General features: G+C 48.3%; 2 protein-coding genes across 2 annotated transcripts in view; one reads left to right on the forward strand and one right to left on the reverse strand.

Annotated features, from left to right (window-relative positions):
- The window catches only part of SLC5A10 (solute carrier family 5 member 10), a 167,014-nt gene extending 161,196 nt beyond the window's left edge, over positions 1 to 5,818 (reverse strand). Inside the window, exon 1 of the mRNA XM_063934937.1 lies at positions 5,758 to 5,818. The gene's annotated coding sequence lies outside the window, so the exon portion shown is untranslated. The remainder of the gene's footprint in view (positions 1 to 5,757) is intronic.
- Positions 1 to 21,250, forward strand: part of FAM83G (family with sequence similarity 83 member G) — an 81,693-nt gene that overhangs the window by 19,944 nt on the left and 40,499 nt on the right. The window lies entirely within an intron of this gene.

Below are 21,250 nucleotides of genomic sequence, written 5' to 3' on the forward strand. Positions count from 1 at the left end.
TATCTCTGCCAGGAATGCGATCTTGTAAAGTGATGTTACTTGTCACATATAACTGCGCAGTGATTCATCGTCTTGGATCTGCATATAAAACCATTACAATCCTATAGCACACAGCCATGCCCTGCACCGAGTGGCTGACATGGCATTACGTCTGGCCAGCACAACCAGATTACACAGCTCAGAGACGGGACTTGCTCTGCTCCTGCCTGGCTGCTATTCGTGGAATGTGGGTTGGGGAGATTTTGGAGCTTGTAAAAGAACTAGTCTCCATCTCTCAGTTTTCTTCTTCAGCTTTCACATAATCCATAATCCTTCTACAGTCCTTCTGAATAAACCTATATGCAGTGGAGTTGTACTTTAAATATCAAGGCAGCAACTAGGAGTATTCAGTGGTTCTGGTGGTGTGTGTGGGTGGGGGGGGGGGTTGCACAGTTACTGCCCCACAACCCCTGCATTTGGCTTGCAGTTTGCCAGGAGTGGCACCGTGCAGTCAGTAGAACTGCTGCAGTACTGCCCGCACCGTTCAAAGGACGCTCCATGTGGGCAGCCAATAGAGACACTGAGAGCATCCTTAGGACGCAGTGTTTTTCATCCTTGTTGCTTGTAACCCTGTCTCCGTAGTGTGACGTCACAGTTGGAGCTGACACAAGGCAGTTACAGCGCTTTCAGATAAACGGGGTGTAATAATGAGTTGAACGCACACCTGTGTAGAAACCGTACCTAGCGTGTCTTTGCACTGTGCATGCCCCGCAACCGAGTGTGCACAAGTAGTTGCACATCCGCTTGTAGCTGAAAGGGTGTAACTGGCCAGTGCGGGTGTGATGGGGGAGACAGCCTGTAAAACGTTAGGAGCTGATTGGTTGGTAATTTCTCTCCAAGGCTTGATATATCTCCCCCCAGTATCTGGAAGCCTCGGGAGGTGTGTTTCCTCTATTGCAGGTGTGTGCGTTTTCAGAACCTTACTTTTTTATTGTTTATTTATTAATTTTTAAGTTGGTCTTATTTATTGTTTTTATGTACTTTTTTTTTTAATTTACATTTTTTTTATTGTCTTTGGATGGTGGAAATGTTAGGAAGCACTTTGTGTACATTTTTGCGGTCATCGTGAAATGTAAAACCCAAATAACCAATTATCTCCACAAGTATCCACAAAGTATACACTTTGTCTGCAGGGAGGAAGGAAGGAAAGGACGCTTGCTGCATTCATAACAATCCGTCTCGCTGAGCAGCCATGTAATTTGTGTGTACACACTGGGTGTATGAATGTTTAGATGCGGCCACGTGACAGATTAACCACACAGGCATTTGTACACGATGAGTCCAACTTGGTAACAATACATGTTTCACTGTCAGAGTGCGTCTGTCTGCGCTAGGCTAGAGGTTGCTAAGTGACCGGTCATAGCCGCAGCGTCAGGCGGGATAGTCCCTGTTTCTCAGCAATGGCATAGGAATAAACGGGAAGTGAGCCCCAGACTATACACCCCGTCCTGGAATGTTTGTGCTAGGGAATAAAATGCACTGACGGAGAGTGTTTGTAAGGAAAGATCTACTATTGGGCCTGATTCACATGTGGTTGGAGTTGCTACCACCGTTGCTACCTTGGAAGCAGCAGGGATAGTGCTGTATGGTGACGCAGCAGGAGGGGTCTATTACAAGCAGACGCCTCTTGCTGCAGTAGTGTTCCGAGCTGCGTCTTAAGATCACTCAGTCACCGTTGGACGGATACACTATATAAATGTTCCTTACGATTTTCACTATTATCTGTCCTAAAGATCTGATACAGGACTTACTCAGCCGCTGCTATCACTTCAGCCTGTACCATATCCCTGTACACATAGCATAGATGTGCACAATATCGCAACACAACGTTTAGCAAGCCTTGTAAGAGGGATGGAATCATCCAATGGTCCGTTGCAAGCGGTTTTGAAACAATAATCTGTGCTTGTATGTGTACACACTATACATTTATCAGCCGATCATATAGTAATCGGCTGACCGGCCTGATAATTGCATATTGCAGAGTTCCGTAAACGCTGACATAACAGTCCAGGTTTTATGGATATCTGTGCTTGAGCTGAGATGGTTAAATCAAATTGACTCATGTACTATTTAAGGCACCAGAGCTCATGCACGAATATCCTTAAGACCTGGGGGGTCATTCCGAGTTGATTGTCGTCCCCTCCCCCCCCCCCCCCCCCCCGCCCCGCAGAAGTGCAAAGGCATCGGACAGCAAGAGCAGCTCCCGACCAGCGCAACTTTAGCGTGCTGGCCGGGAGCTACTCATCGCTCCCCAGCCCGCAGCAGCTGCATGTGACGTCACGCAGCCACCACAGACCGCCCCCCCCCCCAACGGTCCGGCTGCGTTGGCCGGACCGCCCCCCCTAAACAGCGGCTTAACGCGCCGTCCAGCCCCCTCCCGCCCAGCGACCGCCTCTGTCTCAGGGGCAATCGCTAGGCAGCGATGCCTGCCATGCGCAGTTCCGACCCGATCACTGCGCTGTGATACACTGCAGCGGGCGATCGGGTCGGAATGACCCCCCTGGACTGTAATGGCAGAGTTTGGGAAACTGGTAAATGATTGCGTTAGTGTCGTGGACACGGGGGAGGGGGTACTGTTATAAAAAGGCCCGTAGCTTCAGCAGTCGGCTCTCCGCTTTGTGTGATGAGAAGACAAGTTGAACATAGGGAAAAGGCCATGAAGAGTTAATCCATCATAATACTTTAATAAGCTGAATTACCCAGACTTTGAGAATCGGAGTGTGTACGTATCAGTAAGCTGACGCTATCGCTTCTCACTCACCGTGATGTCACTCTCCTTATTCCTGGCTCAGGCTCCCTCTGGCAGCTAGTAGGATTTGGGAAGCGAGTTCCAGGCTGCCCAAACAACACTACCACCTTAGGGTCTGGCACTGGGCATGTTCCCAATTTAATAATGAGAGCATAGAAAAGGCGGCAGCTACTAGATAACACCACAGCTAGGGGGTAACCCACAAGTTCCACACATCCGTTTAGGTGTAGGGGTAACAGATGGCTTAATCATGGCTACTAACGCCGGAGCCGTGCACCGCATGTGGAGAACAATGGGGGTGATGTATGAAAAAACTTCCTAACGGACGTTGTGTCCAGAGGCGTATCACCACATTATCATGGTGATACGCCCGCAGCCGCCGCCACAATGTATGATTTAGGCCCCCGCCGATGTGGGAGGGCGTTATCCTACCTGTCCCGCGGCAGCGCACCTCCCACATCGGCTCGGCCGGGTTCAGCGCCGCAGTCTGTGCGCATGCACACTTCTCTCCTGCTTCCTGTCTGCGCCGCAGGAAGCCCCCGGCGCACGCGCGGTGATGTTTGTGGACCAGCAGATTACTGGCCACGAACAGTAAAGTTTGTTGAAAAAAAGAAAAAAAAAACTCAGCGAGTGCACATTTGGCACTCATCGCCTGCCTGGGGGAGGCGTTACACCCGGCGTCCACAAGAGACGAAAAGTGACAGCAGAGGCAATCATACATTGCCTCTGCTCTTCGTCTCCCGTCCAGTACTGCGGAGAAGTGGTAAGTGGCGGGGGCGCACGGCGGCCAGGGCATACGGCGCTAACACGCCGGTCATACATATGGATGCAGCGCTAAATGCTGCCTTAAGGTGCGCTGTGGTCAGCGGGAACCACAGCGCACTTTCACACATCTGCCCTTTATTCTCTAATATTAAACAACATTCATAGATACTTTGTCAGCAACTGGTCATCCCATCCCATATGAGGGCCCTAAACCAGGGGTGGGCAATTATTTCAGCTGAGGGGCCACTTCACATTTCCTGTCAGTATCCGAGGGCCACAAACAAAATAGCAGCTCCCCCCACTTGCCAAAAATATAGGGACGTGGCTTCATGTGGAAGGGGTGTGGGCAACAAATAATACAGTTTCATATAAGGCTGCACAATAGTCTCCATTATTCAAATTGCGCCACACCCACACAGTAGCGCCACTTACACACATTACACCAGGTAGAGCCCCTTTTACACACATTACAGCAGGTAGAGCCCCCTTTTACACATTACGGCAGGTAGAGCCCCCTTTTACACACATTACGGCAGGTAGAGCCCCCTTTTACACACATTACGGCAGGTAGAGCCCCCTTTTACACATTAACATTTTATTTAGGATAATCATTGCGCAGCAAGCAAATTATCCAGTGTCTTATAGCCCCTTGGGAAAGGTGTGACACGGTGACAGAACACGGGGGGTGTGACACGGTGACAGAACATGGTGGAGGTGACACAGTGACAGAACACTGGGGGGGTGACACAGTGACAGAACATGGGGGGTGACACCAGTGGTGTCAGAAGGCGGGTGCGGGGGGTGTGACCGGCACTCGGGTGTCCCCTTTGGACGGGGTGACACCAAAGTGCCAGCTCTTCTGCTGTGACAGGAGCCGAGTGCTGCAGTGAGATAATTTATTTTATTATTTATTAGCAGTTTCTTATATAACGCAGCATATTCCGTTGCGCTTTACAATTAGAACAACAATTATAGAACAAAACTGGGCAAAGACAGACAGAGGTAGGAAGGCCCTGCTCGCAAGCTTACAATCTATAGGGAAATAGGCATTGATACACAAGGATAGATGCTACCTGTCACATAATGGTTCCCCAGGTTGCTAGGTTCTTAATGGGTTGTATGTGATATGATAACCCAGCAATGTTGGAAGACAAAATGTGAGTTTATGTGGACTGTACAGAGGGGATGTAACTTGATAGGGAAGCTGTGAAGGTTATGTGTCTGGGTCTGAAATTTCGTAGGCTTGTTTGAAGAGATAAGTTTTCAGGGAACATTTAAAGGTTTGGAGACTAGAGGAGAGTCTTATTGTGCGTGGGAGTGCATTCCACAGAGTGGGTGAAGCCCGGGTAAAGTCCTGTAATTTTGAGTGGGAACAGGTAATACATGTGGATGAGAGACGCAGATCTTGTGCAGAGCGGAGAGGTCTGGTAGGGAGATATTTTGAGATGAGTGAGGAGATGTATGATGGTGCAGTTTGGTTAATAGCCTTGTATGTAAGTAAAAGTATTTTATATTTGACACGGTAGAAAACCGGTAACCAATGGAGGGATAATGGAGGAGATAATCTCCTGCAGCACTCGGCTCTTGTCACAGATAAGAGCCGGCACACACACAGTCCAGTCTCCGGGGTCAGCCAGCATCTTTGGGGAAGCTGGACATGCCCCCAGAGCGAAAGAGAAAAGACCCACCAGGCCACGCCCCTTCTAAATTAGGTCACACCCACTTTTTGGGCGCCACGCGGCCCGAGCGGGGATGGGGGGTGTAATAGTACAGCGTGCGCTCCGGGTGTCACCACACCCGGTGATGCCTCTGGGCGACACGGTGACAGAACACGTTGGGGTTGACAGTGACAGAACACGGCGGGGGCGAAGCAGTGACATAACATGGGGGGGGGTGACACAGTGACAGAACACGGGGGGGGTGATAGTGACAGAACACGGGGGGGGACAGTGACAGAACACGGGGGGGGGGACACTGACAGAACACGGGGATGACACGGTGACAGAACATGGGGGGGTGACACGTGACAGAACACAGGGGTGACATGGTGAAAGAACACAGGAGGGGATGGTACAGCGAGAGCTAAAGTTCTCTCCCCGCAACCTAAAAAAAGTCTGCCGCCACTGCCCGCACACACAAATATACACATACACACACACTATCACACACACACACACTTTCTTTCACTTTTCCCATTTACTTACTGATCTGGCTGGCAGTGGCAGGAAGGATGGATCTGTAGCAGTTTGCCTCTTGTCCCGTGTAGCTCCGCCCCCTGAGGTCCCGTGTAGCCCGGCCCCCATCGGCACATAGCTCCGCCCCCTTTTCGGCTGAACACAGCCGTTGTCACTGTGGACGGGAGGAGGCTGCTACAACGCAGCAGTGGAGAGAGGCGCCGCCGGCAGCTAGGAGGTACTGCAGTGCAGAGCAATAACAAGCAGCTCAGCCGGTCGGGCCGCTTGTCATTACTCGCTGGTGGGAGGCAGTGGGCCGGGCAGGATCGGTTTGCGGGCCGTATTTTGTTCACCCCTACCCTAAACCATGGTTGACTACGTCAGGCATCAATCGTTGCATAGACTAATGGATTTGTGGCCTAATTCAGATCTGATCGCAGCAGCAAACTTGTTAGCTAATGGGCAAAAACATGTGCAGTGCAGCGGGGGGCAGATGTAACATGTGCAGAGAGAGTTAAGGGAGGTACACACAGAGAGATCAGTACTTTAAATTCTAAGCAGTCTGACTAGATTGCTTAGAACTTAAGCACTGATCTCTCCTTGTGTACCCCCCACAGTGATAGCTATCGCCGGTGCTAGATTGGTCTGCAATGAGCAGACCCCCCCCGCCCCCCCCTCATCCGCCCCCCTTGCTCAGCACACATTGCGCTATGATGAGCGGGAGGAGAGATGTGTGCTGAGCAGTCTGTGTTACGATCGCTAAGCACACATCTCTCCCATCAGTACTGGCCTTTAGATTTGGCTGGGTTAAATTGTTTCTGTGCAGGGTAAATACTGGCTTTATTTTTACAATGCAATTTAGATTTCAGTTTGAACACACCACACCCAAATCTAACTCTCTCTGCACATGTTATATCTGCCCCTTCCTGCACTGCACATGGGGGGGTCATTCAGACCCGATTGCTCGCTAGCTATATTTTGCAGCGCTGCGTTCAGATAGTCGCCGCCCATAGGAGAGTGCATTTTAGCTTTGCAAGTGTGCGATCACATGTGCAGCCGAGCAGTACAAAAAAGTTTTGTGCAGTCTCTGCGCAGCCCAGGACTTACTCAGCCGCTGCGATCACTTCAGCCTGTCCGGTCCCGGAATTGACGTCAGACACCCGCCCTGCAAACGCTTGGACATGCCTGCGCTTTTCCAAACACTCCCAGAAAACGGTCAGTTGACACCCACAAACGCCTTCTTCCTGTCAATCTTCTTGCGATCGGCTGGGCGAACAGATTCTTTGTAAAATCCATCGTACAGCCATGATCCGCTTTGTACCCATATGATGTGCCTGCGCATTGCGGTGCATGCGCAGTTTTGACCTGATCGCAGCGCAGCAAAAAAAACTAGCGTGCGGTCAGGTCTGAATGACCCCCCCCCCCTGGTTTTGCCCAATTGTTAACAAATTTGCTGCTGCGATCAGATCTGAATTAGGCCCATGGTTGGAAGAGGGACCCTAACGTGTAACAGTGCTAGGTAGGGATTCCTTATACCTACCCAGCTATTCATATCAGTAGGTAAGTGCCAATTGGTTATGTAATCTAAACGGCAATATATTAATAAGCAGAGAGATCCAGAAGATCCACAAAATCCTGTGCGATGCAAATGTATCTGGATGTCCTTCGAGAAGTGCAGTGCCAAAGAGATCGCAGAACACGTTCTTGGGGGGGGAAGGGGGACCCTGAGGTTAGTGGGCCCACAAACCAGTAGGTATCTGAACAGGTAGAGTATTTTCAGAATCTTGAGGCCATTTATTCTGCCCAAGATTTGGCACAGAGTTGCTAATGGGGTAAACCACCACCGGGCAATATTAAGCCCCCCCTGTTATCATTGATTTGCAGACCAGATCGGTTAGGATTTATTTTTGTTGGAAGCTTAAGTCAGAGCCTATGACCATGATTGCATCCATGCAGGTGCTGGTAAATCTGAAGGGGGTTAATGTATCTTCATTTATGATGAGGGTGTGAAGGTGGCAGACATTCACATTCCACACCTGGCTGCTGTAGATTAGGGAGAGGGCTCACACCTGGCTGTGGTAACCACAGTCTAGGGAATGGAGTGACATGCGGGTGCTACCTTACGTCAGGCTCTGCAGGATCCTGGGGTCTCTCGCAGCTATGTGCTTCATCATCGGCAGACTGCACGTCAGACTCTGTCTCCTAGTCTGCCCAAGGCTCTAATGACCTCATAAGTAACAATACTTGGAGCGGGGAGAAAAAGACGATTCAGACGAGCATTCCCATTCTGCGTTACATACAGAAGTGGGCCAAACACTGCTGAGCCACTGCAGGCTAGGGACCATTGATCCCTACGTCAAAAAGATTTCAAACCACAGTTAATCGGCCAATCAAAACATTTCAAACTCAACAATGGAAGAACATTCCCGGTTTTGTCATGTCTTGGCCATTTCCACTTTTTGAGTAACCGCTGCATAAACAGCAGACTGAGTGCAAGAATCAGTGATCCCTATCAGGACCAGGGAATACTGTGCCGCTAGGACGAGGGAATACTGTGCCGCCGACTGCAATCATTAATTCTTCATGAGAAGATATAATGTGCACAATAAGTAGCAGCTGACAGTACAGGGGGGTGGCAGCACATAGGGGGTCATTCCAAGTTGATCGCTAGCTGCCGTTGTTCGCAGCGCAGCAATCAGTGGGGAAAAAAGGCTAATCTGCGCACGCGCGACGTACGGGGACAAAGTCCTTTGTGGTTTTGCACAGGTTCTAGTTAAGCTTTCAGTCGCACGGCACAATGCAGGAAGATTGACAGGAAGGGGGCGCTTCTGGGTGTCAACTGACCGTTTTCTGGGAGTGTTTGGAAAAACGCAGGCGTGCCAGGGAAAACGCAGGCGTGGCTGGGCGAACGCTGGGCGGGTATGTGACGTCAAAAGCCATCCCTCCAATGTTAGAATCAACGCACACGAACAGTAAGTTCAGGGCTGGTCTTGTTTTGCGCAAAATGTTTTTGCAGGCGCTCTCCTGCACAGGCTTTCACACTTCTGCAAAGCGAAAATACACTCCCCGGTGGGCGGCGACAATGCCTTTGCACGGCTGCTAGAAACTGCTAGCGAGCGATCAACTCGGAATGACCCCCATAGTCCACTGTCACATAAGGACCGCACGGAGGTAGAAACCGCGTGAGGGATCAGCGGCCTTATGGAATAACTCTGAAAGGTGACACGTAGTGGACCAGCCAATCAGAATGTGAGATGTGCTTCAGGTACTTTCATTAGGCATAGAAGTAAATTGCAGGAGTAATCCTCATTGTCAGTCCCGTTCCATCAGTTATAATTACAGGGATAATTCAACAGGACAGATGTGTCAAAGCAGCCATCCTGGCTGTTATGATGTATTATGGACTATTTTCAGCGAACTTTGATGAGTACCAATAACATTTTTTTCAAAAGGCCAGATAATGCTGCTTAAATAGGAAAGGTTTTTATCATTTTTTGCTACTTGGTGGTGTGCTGGTCTCCTTATGTATGACCCTGCTGGGTAAACATTAGGAACGATTATATATATATATATATATATATATATATATATATATATATATATATATATATATATATATATATATATATATATATATATATATATATATATATATATATATATAAAACAATAGTGCAAATAGCGCTGCTACCTGGATAACAAGACTAATATAATTTTAAATTAAAAAAGTCCAAGAACACTTCCCCTGTTCGGGGGGCTGCTAGAGAGGTCCTCTCGGATGGACTCTATTTCAAAAGTCCAAAATAGGTAAAATGTACAAAATGGTAGAACCCAGCGCCTTCTGTGTTATGCGAACTCCAAGTGAGAATTAAATAATAATATGCGTACTGCATCCCATGGCGTGTAGTATAAATCGTATTTCTCCTGATGCCGGTCTTCTAGCTTTCCCACTGACTCTGTAGGTGGTCCGTATGAAAATGAGAAGAATACCACAAAATAGTGTAATATTGCCAACATATATAAAGGTGTGCATAAATCAATTTCCGATGTGATTAATAGTTGTGCCTTTAATTAAATGGTGCACCCAGTGTCACAATCCAATAACCGTGAAAAGTGCCCACCGCCTAAGGTAGTATAAAAAGAAGTACCCTCAGGACCAGGGGCGTATCTACCCATTGGCCAGGATGGCACTCGCCAGGGGCGCTGGCCAATGGGGGGGCGCTGCCTGGAGGTGCCTCCCACGGCCAAGGGGTAGATTTATAGTAGTGCCTGGCTGCCTCACAGAGCAGCAGAAGTCAGGAGAATAGGCGCCTGCACAGTGGTGTAGTGCACCCGTCATTTCAGCGGCAGGTGCAGACAGTGTGCACAACAAGAGGACCCATCAGTTCATCCCCTGTTGTTTCCGGAGCTGCTGTGGCTGATGAGGAGGAGCTAGCAAGCTGGACAGGGGCAGGTCAGCGTCTGCCGTGGTGACTGGTGAGTACCTGGAGGGCCAGAGGCAGGGCGGCGCCAGGGACCCTCAAACTGCATCAACATGATTTCCCCAGACTGGCCCACTCTGTCCCTACCTATCCAGCCAAGCCTTCTGGTAGCACAGAGCCGCAAATCGCGGGTGTTTAGGGGGCGGGGCCTAAATCCGCGAGTGCCCGCCCCCATCACAGAGCTCTGTGTGTAGTCAGGTAGTGTCTCTCCCCCCTCTCTTTCTCTCTGCCTGGCCCTCTCCCTCTCCTTGACACTTTCTCTGTCTCTCCCTCACACTCACTATCTCTCTCCGACACTGGGGTTCATTCCGGTCCGATCGCACGCTGCAGGTATTTTGCAGCGGTGTGATCAGGTCCAAACTGACTCTGTCTTTATCCATTACACTGTCTCTCCCTCTCTCCCTGACATGGTCTCGCTCTCTCTCCCTGAAATCTCTAGCTGACACTGTCTACTGTATCTCTCTCCCTCTCTATCTCCTTAACTATCTCTCTCCCCCTCTCTTTCTTCCTGACACTGTCTCTCTCTTCCTCTCTCTATCTCCCTGACTTTCTCTACCTCCCTGTCACTGTCTCTATCCCCCTCTCTCCCCCTCTCTCTCCCTGACACAGTCGCTCTTTCCCTCCCTCTCTCTCTCCCTGACAATGTCCATCTCCCTGACACTATATCTCCCTCTCCGACACTGTCTTTCTCTCCCTTTCTCTACCTGACACTCTATCTCTCTCTGTGACAGTCTCTCTCTCTCTCCTTCCCTGACACTTTCTCTCTCTCTCTCTCTCCCTCCCACTTGCTCTCCCTCCCTCTCTGACACCCACTTTCTTTCTTTCTTCCTGCTGCCCTCTCTCTTCTTCTCTCATTTGTTTCTCTCTTTCTCCCTGACACCCTCTTTCCCGATCATCTCTGTCCTTCTCTCTTTCTCTCATTCCCTCTTTCCATTAAACCCTCTCTCTCTCTCTCTCTCTCTCTCTCTCTCTCTCTCTCTCTCTCTCTCTCTCTCTCTCTCTCTCACCCATCTGTCTCCCTCCCTCTCTTTTTTTTTTTTTTTACTCCTTTCTCTTTCGCACCCTGACATCCTTTTCTCTTGCTCTTCTCTTTCTCCCTGATATTTTCTCATTCTCTCTCTCTCTCACCCTGACACCATTTTCTCTCGCTCCTCTCTTTCTCCCTGATATCCTCTCATTCTTTCCTTTTCTTTCCCTCTCTCTCTCCCTGACACCTTATTTGTCTCACTCTCATTCCCCTCACTCTCTCCTGCTCCTATAAGGGGCATAGTAGTGACAGTGGCGGTGGTGAGGGAATACTCAATTTTATTGGTGGGGGCCCCCTCTAGCCTTAATATGGCCCTGACCAGGGGTCAAGTGATGGTGCAGCCATAGATCAGGACAGAGGGAGCTGTAAGACATCACTGACTCATCAGGTATGAGCTGCAGGAGAGCATTGGGCAGAGTGAAGCCACTGCGTAGAGGGCTCCGGAATCCAGATGGTGCCAGCAGAAAGCAAGAAAGAGTAGAGATACAGTGACCAGGAAGGCTCTGAAGCCCTCTCGGTCACTTTTCTATAGATCATTTTTTTTTATACGGAACTGACTAGCCACCATGAAGGTCTAGATGCCATAGGCCCAGGGACCTGACTGTCAGGGCTTATGAATAGCAACTGAATAGAAGGAGCCGGGCACATCGCAAGTGACATACATGGCAGTGTGTGCCTGGCAAACGGAGTTTGCAGCTGCATCCAGTTCCGCCCTAGAGCATCTTGTGCTCTGTGCTGTGGCACAGGCTGCACCGCCCTATCATAGTGGAGATGACCTGGAATCTAGAGAGAAGAGTCTGAGGGGCGACAGCTGCAGAAGAAACTTAGAATTGAAAGAAAGCCCCTGGGGAATCCAAACGGGAGAAGCAGGAAAGGGTTAGTGTTTATATCATTATAATATATCCATCATAAAATACTTTAAAAAAAAATATATATTAAATTAATCTCGTAAGTTTTTTTTGTGTTTTTATGCGTGTTAGCGGGAAAAAACAGGCAAGGTAGAATATGGGGGTGCGGGGCGCCAGACCCTTACTTTGCCAGGGGCGCTTGGACCCCTAGATACACCCCTGCTCAGGACTTGCAAAGCTTGCATGTAGAGGTATCTTTAAAAGGTTCTTCTCCTGAGGTTCATGCTGGGGACCCTGACAAGCTCACTAGCACCACCTTCTGCTTCCAGCTGTGGAAACGTTCTCCTGAATATCTGAGTGCAGGCTCTCTCTCAGTGCGGATATCGGTGCAACAGCCGTCGCCAAAAGAAATAACGGAGACTTGTCTGTGCTCCTCTGTCCAGAATGCAATGTTTGTGCAAGCTGGAAAATCCCTGAAATACCGCACTAGTATACTAACAAATCCACTCGGAGTGTATTTCCCAACAACGGTTGCAACAGATATGTTGATGGCTAAATGGAAAGATGACACATCCTAAAATATGAAGCTGTAATGAATGTCTTTGGTCGTTTTAATTGTGCTTTCCAGTAACAATCTAACATATCACCTGACTAGACAAATGACCTACCCTGTACAGATGTCTGCTAGATAAGGTATGAGACAATAGGTCATGTGGTCAAGGTCTCCAGCTGAATTCATTGTGAGTTGGAGACTTTTGAGGCTGAGAACTACAGGCTGAGCCCTGTTTTGTGTGCTAGGCCCCAGCCGAGGTAATCCTTAAGTACACATAGATTAATTTTATATTTCTGTAGTGTTTAAGAGCAAAGTCTCAGATATAACCCGCACAGCCAACAAGAACATGTGGCATCTGCAGAGAGGGGCACAGGATGTGGATAAAAGGTCACAAAGCTGGTAAATAAACCGTGTATACTTCTGAGGTCTGCAAGAATTAATGTCTGATATATTTGACATGAACGCTGGCTGGCAGCTGCAATACTGGGCAAATTTTCAAGTGTCACAATTGCAATACTTCTGCTGGTATTAATATGCTCCTTGTAGAAACTGTATGTATGTGCAGAAATGAAATATTTGGCTCGTACATGTACTTAGCATGACCTGGATATACCCTTATTGCAGCACCCTCCCACTGGGCCACCTTATCGAACACTCCCTTATTAAGCAGCACGATATCTACTTCTAATATTGATTGAACGCCCAGTGTCCACAACCTCCTGTACAGCCAGTGCGGTATATCGGAATAATGGGAACAGGCTGGCAACTACGGCAGCCCCGCGCTGAAGAAGATTGGAGTTGCCCAAAGCAGCCAATAGAAGTCTAGCTGTCATTTCAAAGTCGGTGCTACATCAGTGACAGAAGCTGATTGGGCTGCTTTGGAAAACGTCAAAATTTTATCTCTTCAGGGGGGGATAATTATTAAAGTTTGGAGAGAGATAAAGTACGGATGGTGTAATGGTTAGCATTACTGCCTCACAGCACTGAGGTCATGGGTTCCCACCATGGCTCTAACTGTGTGGAGTTTGTATATTCTCCCCCTACTTGCGTGGGTTTCCTCTGGGTACTCCGGTTTCCTCCCACAATCCAAACTGGTAGATTAATTGGCTTCCAACAAAAAAAATTAACCCTAGTGTGAATGTGTGTGTGTGTACACGTAATAAGGAATATAGAGTGTAAGCTCCACTGGGGCAGGGACTGATGTGAATGGCCAAATAGTCTCTGTAAAGCGCTGCGGAGTATGTGTGCGCTATATAAATAACTGGTAATAAATAAATAATAACGTATCAACCAATCAGCTCCTTAACTGCCATGTTTATAGCATTTATGGGCGGATTGCTTGATACATTATCTCTCTCCACTTTATCTCTCGCCAAGATTTGATAGATATCCCTCCAGGTCTTGATACTGTTCCCCCTCTGAGAGTTGTAGCTGTGACAACACCAGCAGAAGCGGAGCCCGTTGCACCCCGAAGCTGACGTTAAGGGGTAATACACCACAGCTACGAGCGCGGTTGCTGACCTATGGTTTGATAAATGATCGGCACAAAATGAAAACAAATGAATCCGTGGGCTAAAAGTTCTGTGCTGGCGGTCATCGTGTTTCCCTTCTGCTACCAGTATTTTGTCTTTAATGGTTTTCCTGACAGAAGGGTAGCACTGCTGATTTTATAGCGTGGTTGCTATGAGTTTACTTGCAGTTCGGGATTTGTAATGTTCTAGTCAGTTACTTTCATGTTTTCTGGATTCCTCCCATACCGCAGAGACAAATGGCTAGGTTATCTGCCCTCTGACGCCATTTGTCCCTGGTATTTGTGTAGGTGGCGGTGGGCCTGGCATAAGGAAATCTAGATTGTAGGATCTGCAGTTGGGACAGATGTGCCCGAATAAAGTATTCTTGTCCAGGGCAGAAGGAAACACAAGTGATGTGGGGTTTATGTACTAAGCCTTGGAGAAAGATAAAGTGGACGGAGATAAAAGTTCCAGCCAATCAACTGCCTTATCACAGGCTGCGTTTGGAAAAATGTCTGTTAGGAGCTGATTGGCTAGTACATTATCTCCATCCTTTAGAATGTAAGCTCTCACGAGCAGGGCCCTCTTCCCTCATGTGCTTATCCTTTCTTTAATAATCTTCAACTGCATCAACTCCATCAGTCTTCTGCTACCTGATACTTATTCCAGTGTCATCCTCTGATGTAACTATGTTTATTTACCCTGTACTTGTCCTATACTGTCATCAACTGTAAGTTGCTGTTTTCCTGTTTGATTATTCATGTACTCTGTAATTGGGCGCTGCGGAACCCTTGTGGTGCCATATAAATAAAGGATAATAATAATAATAATAATAATAATAATACTGCTACTGTAGGCCCCATGGTGACAACAGGTGTAGAAGCCATTTAAAAAAAAAAAAAGCTACAGGGCTTCATTTCTCTGTCTGTGTTTTCCTGCTTAGTTCTGTCAGCGAGATGGGATGACATCTTATCAAATAAAATAATTATATGCCAGGCAGGAATGCTGCTTCCCGTTCTCACCCTGGCTGAGCAGTAATTAAACTTTAAAAATGTTTGGTGTTCTCCTCTGGGTGTGTGAGAGAATGTGACACTTGATGACAGATATAGTGTGAAGTAGGTTAGGAAAGGAGCGCAGTGTCGTACACAAGAGCTCCGTGGCCACCGGCTGTGCCAAAACAGGCCCAAAAACAATGACGTTTTAAAGAGGACATGCTGAAAACCTGTGCCTCCAGTGAGGCACGAGGTACTGACAACACCAACAAATATATGTGTGAATGCTTCCAGACCTTGTCATAAATTAAGATAGTTGGTCTACACAGACATGGGTCATTAAGTCGACCACTATTGGTCGACATGTATTATGTCGACATGGTCACTATGGGGTCGATTCAATTCAGAGACAGTTGAATAGCGCCGTGTGTTAGCTCCTGTCGCTATTCAATTCAGCTCAAGTTAAGTTGGCGAAGGCCCGTTCTTGCGGACTTAACAGTTTGAATTGTCAGGAGAACGGGCATTCTCCGACTTAACTCCCCGCTGCGATGCTGATTCCCGACAGAATCAGCCTCGCGCCGGCCGCGTGGCAGCACTTTTGTCGGACTTCCTCTCTCATCCCCCGGGGGTGAGAGAAGAATTCCCGACAATTTGTGTCACTTGACGCTGTATTGAATAGCGTCGGGAGCTAATTCCCGGCGCTATTCAACTGTCAGTGAATTGAATCGACCCCATATGTCGACATGGCCATTATGTACAGTGACCGGGAACACCAATTAGCGCACAGTGTCCCCTCGCATGGCTCACTTCGCTCGCCATGCTTCGGGCAAGGTTACTGTTCCCAGTCATAGTCCACGTGGATCGTAAAGTTCACAAAAATTAAAAAATTAATTAATTAAAAACGCATGTCGACCTTTTTCCATGTTGACCTAATGCATGTCGACCAATAATGGTCGACCTAATGACCGTATCCCGTCTACCGTCTACATTAACTATGTTGCACATTACAAATAAAGAAAGGCTGACTGCAGCTTTCTTCAGTGGGATTACTGACAGGAAGTCTGCTGTGTGTAGGAAAAATGTCTCCCCTCATGAGCACAACATTATATCATGTCTTCTTATCTGGTTGTATCTTTAGAAATGTTAACAATGGTTCTTATATTTGATCACATGTTGCGTATTTATACAATATGCACCAGTATCCTGCTTATTTCTAATTAATTTAGAGGCTGGTTATTGATTGGGTCACCTCACAAAATGGCCGCCCTTTACTTTGTGTGGACACTTTCACATTGTTCGCCGACATTTTAAAGAAATACAAAGCTCCCGATACTGCTTGCCACAAATTCTATATTATAGTGATATCTGACAAATGGTTGAATTACTCACAGCATGTGTGACCTTTAAATTACCATGTTACCAGGTTATTATAGGGTATGGCAGTATATGTGGCAGTAAGATTAAGTACATTCCTTTAGAATGTAAGCTCTCACGAGCAGGGCCCTCTTCCCTCATGTGCTTATCCTTTCTCTGACGTCCTAGTGGATGCTGGGGACTCCGTCAGGACCATGGGGATTAGCGGCTCCGCAGGAGACAGGGCACAAAAATAAAGCTTTAGGATCAGGTGGTGTGCACTGGCTCCTCCCCCTATGACCCTCCTCCAAGCCTCAGTTAGGTTTTTGTGCCCGTCCGAGCAGGGTGCAATCTAGGTGGCTCTCCTAAAGAGCTGCTTAGAAAAAGTTTTTAGGTTTTTTATTTTCAGTGAGTCCTGCTGGCAACAGGCTCACTGCATCGAGGGACTTAGGGGAGAGAAGTGAACTCACCTGCGTGCAGGATGGATTGGCTTCTTAGGCTACTGGACACCATTAGCTCCAGAGGGAGTCGGAACACAGGTCTCACCCTGGGGTTCGTCCCGGAGCCGCGCCGCCGACCCCCCTTGCAGATGCCGAAGATGGAAGAGGTCCAGAAGCAGGCGGCAGAAGACTTTTCAGTCTTCCTGAGGTAGCGCACAGCACTGCAGCTGTGCGCCATTGTTGTCAGCACACTTCACACAGCGGTCACGGAGGGTGCAGGGCGCTGGGGGGGCGCCCTGGGCAGCAATGTATAATACCTTTTTATGGCTAAAAATACATCACATATAGCCCTTGAGGCTATATGGATGTATTTAACCCCTGCCAGATCTCACAAACTCCGGAGAAGAGCCCGCCGAAATAGGGGGCGGGGCTTATTCTCCTCAGCACACAGCGCCATTTTCCTGCTCAGCTCCGCTGTGAGGAAGGCTCCCAGGACTCTCCCCTGCACTGCACTACAGAAACAGGGTAAAACAGAGAGGGGGGGCACTTTTTTTGGCGATACAGGTTGAGTATCCCATATCCAAATATTCCGAAATACGGAATATTCCGAAATACGGACTTTTTTGAGTGAGAGTGAGATAGTGAAATCTTTGTTTTCTGATGGCTCAATGTACTCAAACTTTGTTTAATACACAAAGTTATTAAAAATATTGTATTAAATGACCTTCAGGCTGTGTGTATAAGGTGTATATGAAACATAAATGAATTGTGTGAATGTACACACACTTTGTTTAATGCACAAAGTTATTAAAAATATTGGCTAAAATGACCTTCAGGCTGTGTGTATAAGGTGTATATGAAACATAAATACTTTCTGTGCTTAGACTTAGGTCCCATCACCATGATATCTCATTATGGTATCTAATTATTCCAAAATACGGAAAAATCCCATATCCAAAATACCTCTGGTCCCAAGCCTTTTGGATAAGGGAGACTCAACCTGTATTACTATATTTAAGCTGCTATAAGGATACAACACTTATATAGGGTTGTTCCCATATATATTATAGCGCTTGGGTGTGTGCTGGCAAACTCTCCCTCTGTCTCCCCAAAGGGCTAGTGGGGTCCTGTCTTCAATAGAGCATTCCCTGTGTGTCTGCTGTGTGTCGGTACGTGTGTGTCGACATGTATGAGGACGATGTTGGTGTGGAGGCAGAGCAATTGCCGGTAATGGTGATGTCACCCCCTAGGGAGTCGACACCGGAATGGATGGCTTTGTTTATGGAATTACGTGATAATGTCAGCACATTACAAAAATCAGTTGACGACATGAGACGGCCGTCAAACCAGTTAGTACCTGCCCAGGCATCTCAGACACCGTCAGGGGCTGTAAAACGCCCTTTACCTCAGTCGGTCGATACAGACCCAGACACGGACACTGAATCTAGTGTCGACGGTGAAGAAACAAACGTATTTTCCAGTAGGGCCACACATTATATGATCACGGCAATGAAGGAGGCTTTGCATATCTCTGATACTACAAGTACCACAAAAAGGGGTATTATGTGGGGGGTGAAAAAACTACCTGTAGTTTTTCCTGAATCAGAGGAATTGAATGATGTATGTGATGAAGCGTGGGTTAACCCAGATAGAAAAGGGCTAATTTCAAAAAAGTTATTGGCATTATACCCTTTCCCGCCAGAGGTTAGGGCGCGCTGGGAAACACCCCCTAAGGTGGATAAGGCGCTCACACGCTTATCAAAACAAGTGGCGTTACCGTCTCCTGATACGGCCGCCCTCAAGGATCCAGCTGATAGGAGGCTGGAAACTACCCTAAAAAGTATATACACACATACTGGTGTTATACTGCGACCAGCCATCGCCTCAGCCTGGATGTGCAGTGCTGGGGTGGTCTGGTCGGATTCCCTGACTGAAAATATTGATACCCTGGATAGGGACAGTATTTTACAGACTTTAGAGCAATTAAAGGATGCTTTTCTTTATATGCGAGATGCTCAGAGGGATATTTGCACTCTGGCATCGAGAGTAAGTGCGATGTCCATATCTGCCAGAAGAAGTTTATGGACACGACAGTGGTCAGGTGATGCGGATTCCAAACGGCATATGGAAGTATTGCCGTATAAAGGGGAGGAATTATTTGGCGTCGGTCTATCGGATCTGGTGGCCACGGCAACGGCCGGGAAATCCACCTTTTTACCTCAGACCTCCTCCCAACAGTAAAAGACACCGTCTTTTCAGCCGCAGTCCTTTCGGTCCTATAAGAACAAGCGGGCAAAAGGACAGTCATATCTGCCCCGAGGCAGAGGAAAGGGTAAGAGAGGGCAGCAAGCAGCTCCTTCCCAGGAACAGAAGCCCTCCGCGGGTTCTGCAAAGCCCTCAGCATGACGCTGGGGCTTTACAAGCGGACTCAGGAACGGTGGGGGGTCGACTCAAGAATTTCAGCGCGCAGTGGGCTTGCTCACAGGTGGACCCCTGGATCCTGCAGGTAGTATCTCAGGGTTACAGGTTGGAATTCGAGAAGTCTCCCCCTCGCCGGTTCCTAAAGTCTGCTTTGCCAACGTCTCCCTCAGACAGGGCGACGGTATTGGAAGCCATTCACAAGCTGTTTTCTCAGCAGGTGATAGTCAAGGTACCCCTCCTACAACAGGGATTACTCCACGCTATTTGTGGTACCGAAGCCGGACGGCTCGGTAAGACCTATTCTAAATCTGAAATCTTTGAACCTGTACATACAAAAATTCAGTTTCAAGATGGAATCACTCAGGGCAGTGATAGCGAATCTGGAAGAAGGGGACTTTATGGTGTCCCTGGACATAAAAGATGCTTACCTGCATGTCCCAATTTGCCCTTCACATCAAGGGTACCTCAGGTTCGTGGTGCAAAACTGTCATTATCAGTTTCAGACGCTGCCGTTTGGATTGTCCACGGCACCTCGGGTCTTTACCAAGGTAATGGCCGAAATGATGATTCTTCTGCGAAGAAGAGGCGTATTAATTATCCCTTACTTGGACGATCTCCTGATAAGGGCAAGGTCCAGAGAACAGCTGGAGGACGGAGTAGCACTAACCCAAGTAGTGCTGCAACAACACGGGTGGATTCTGAATTTTCCAAAATCTCAGTTGACCCCGACAACACGTCTGCTGTTCCTGGGAATGATTCTGGACACGGTTCAGAAAAAGGTGTTTCTTCCGGAGGAGAAAGCCAAGGAGTTATCCGAACTTGTCAGGAACCTCCTAAAACCAGGAAAAGTGTCTGTGCATCAATGCACAAGAGTCCTGGGAAAGATGGTGGCTTCTTACGAAGCAATCCCATTCGGCAGATTCCACGCACGAACTTTTCAGTGGGATCTGCTGGACAAATGGTCCGGATCGCATCTGCAGATGCATCAGCGGATAACCTTATCGCCACGGACAAGGGTGTCTCTTCTGTGGTGGTTGCAGAGTGCTAATCTGTTAGAAGGCCGCAGATTCGGCATACAGGACTGGGTCCTGGTGACCACGGATGCCAGTCTGAGAGGCTGGGGAGCGGTCACACAGGGAAGAAACTTCCAGGGAGTATGGTCAAGCCTGGAGATGTCTCTTCACATAAATATACTGGAGCTAAGAGCGATTTACAATGCTCTAAGTCTGGCAAAACCCCTGCTTCAGGGTCAGCCGGTGTTGATCCAGTCGGACAACATAACGGCAGTCGCCCACGTAAACAGACAAGGCGGCACAAGAAGCAGGAGAGCAATGACAGAAGCTGCAAGGATTCTTCGCTGGGCGGAAGATCATGTGATAGCACTGTCAGCAGTGTTCATTCCGGGAGTGGACAACTGGGAAGCAGACTTCCTCAGCAGACACGATCTACACCCGGGAGAGTGGGGACTTCATCCAGAAGTCTTCCACATGATTGTGAACCGTTGGGAAAAACCAAAGGTGGATATGATGGCGTCTCGCCTCAACAAAAAACTGGACAGGTATTGCGCCAGGTCAAGAGACCCTCAGGCAATAGCTGTGGACGCTCTGGTAACACCATGGGTGTTCCAGTCAGTGTATGTGTTTCCTCCTCTGCCTCTCATACCCAAAGTACTGAGAATTATACGGCAAAGGGGAGTAAGAACGATACTCGTGGCTCCGGATTGGCCAAGAAGAACTTGGTACCCGGAACTTCAGGAGATGCTCACGGAAAATCCGTGGCCTCTACCTCTAAGGCGGGACCTGATTCAGCAGGGACCGTGTCTATTCCAAGACTTACCGCGGCTGCGTTTGACGGCGTGGCGGTTGAACGCCGAATTCTAAAGGAAAAAGGCATTCCG

Source organism: Pseudophryne corroboree, chromosome 7 (genome assembly GCF_028390025.1).
Source record: "Pseudophryne corroboree isolate aPseCor3 chromosome 7, aPseCor3.hap2, whole genome shotgun sequence".
In the NCBI taxonomy this organism is placed as follows: domain Eukaryota; kingdom Metazoa; phylum Chordata; class Amphibia; order Anura; family Myobatrachidae; genus Pseudophryne; species Pseudophryne corroboree.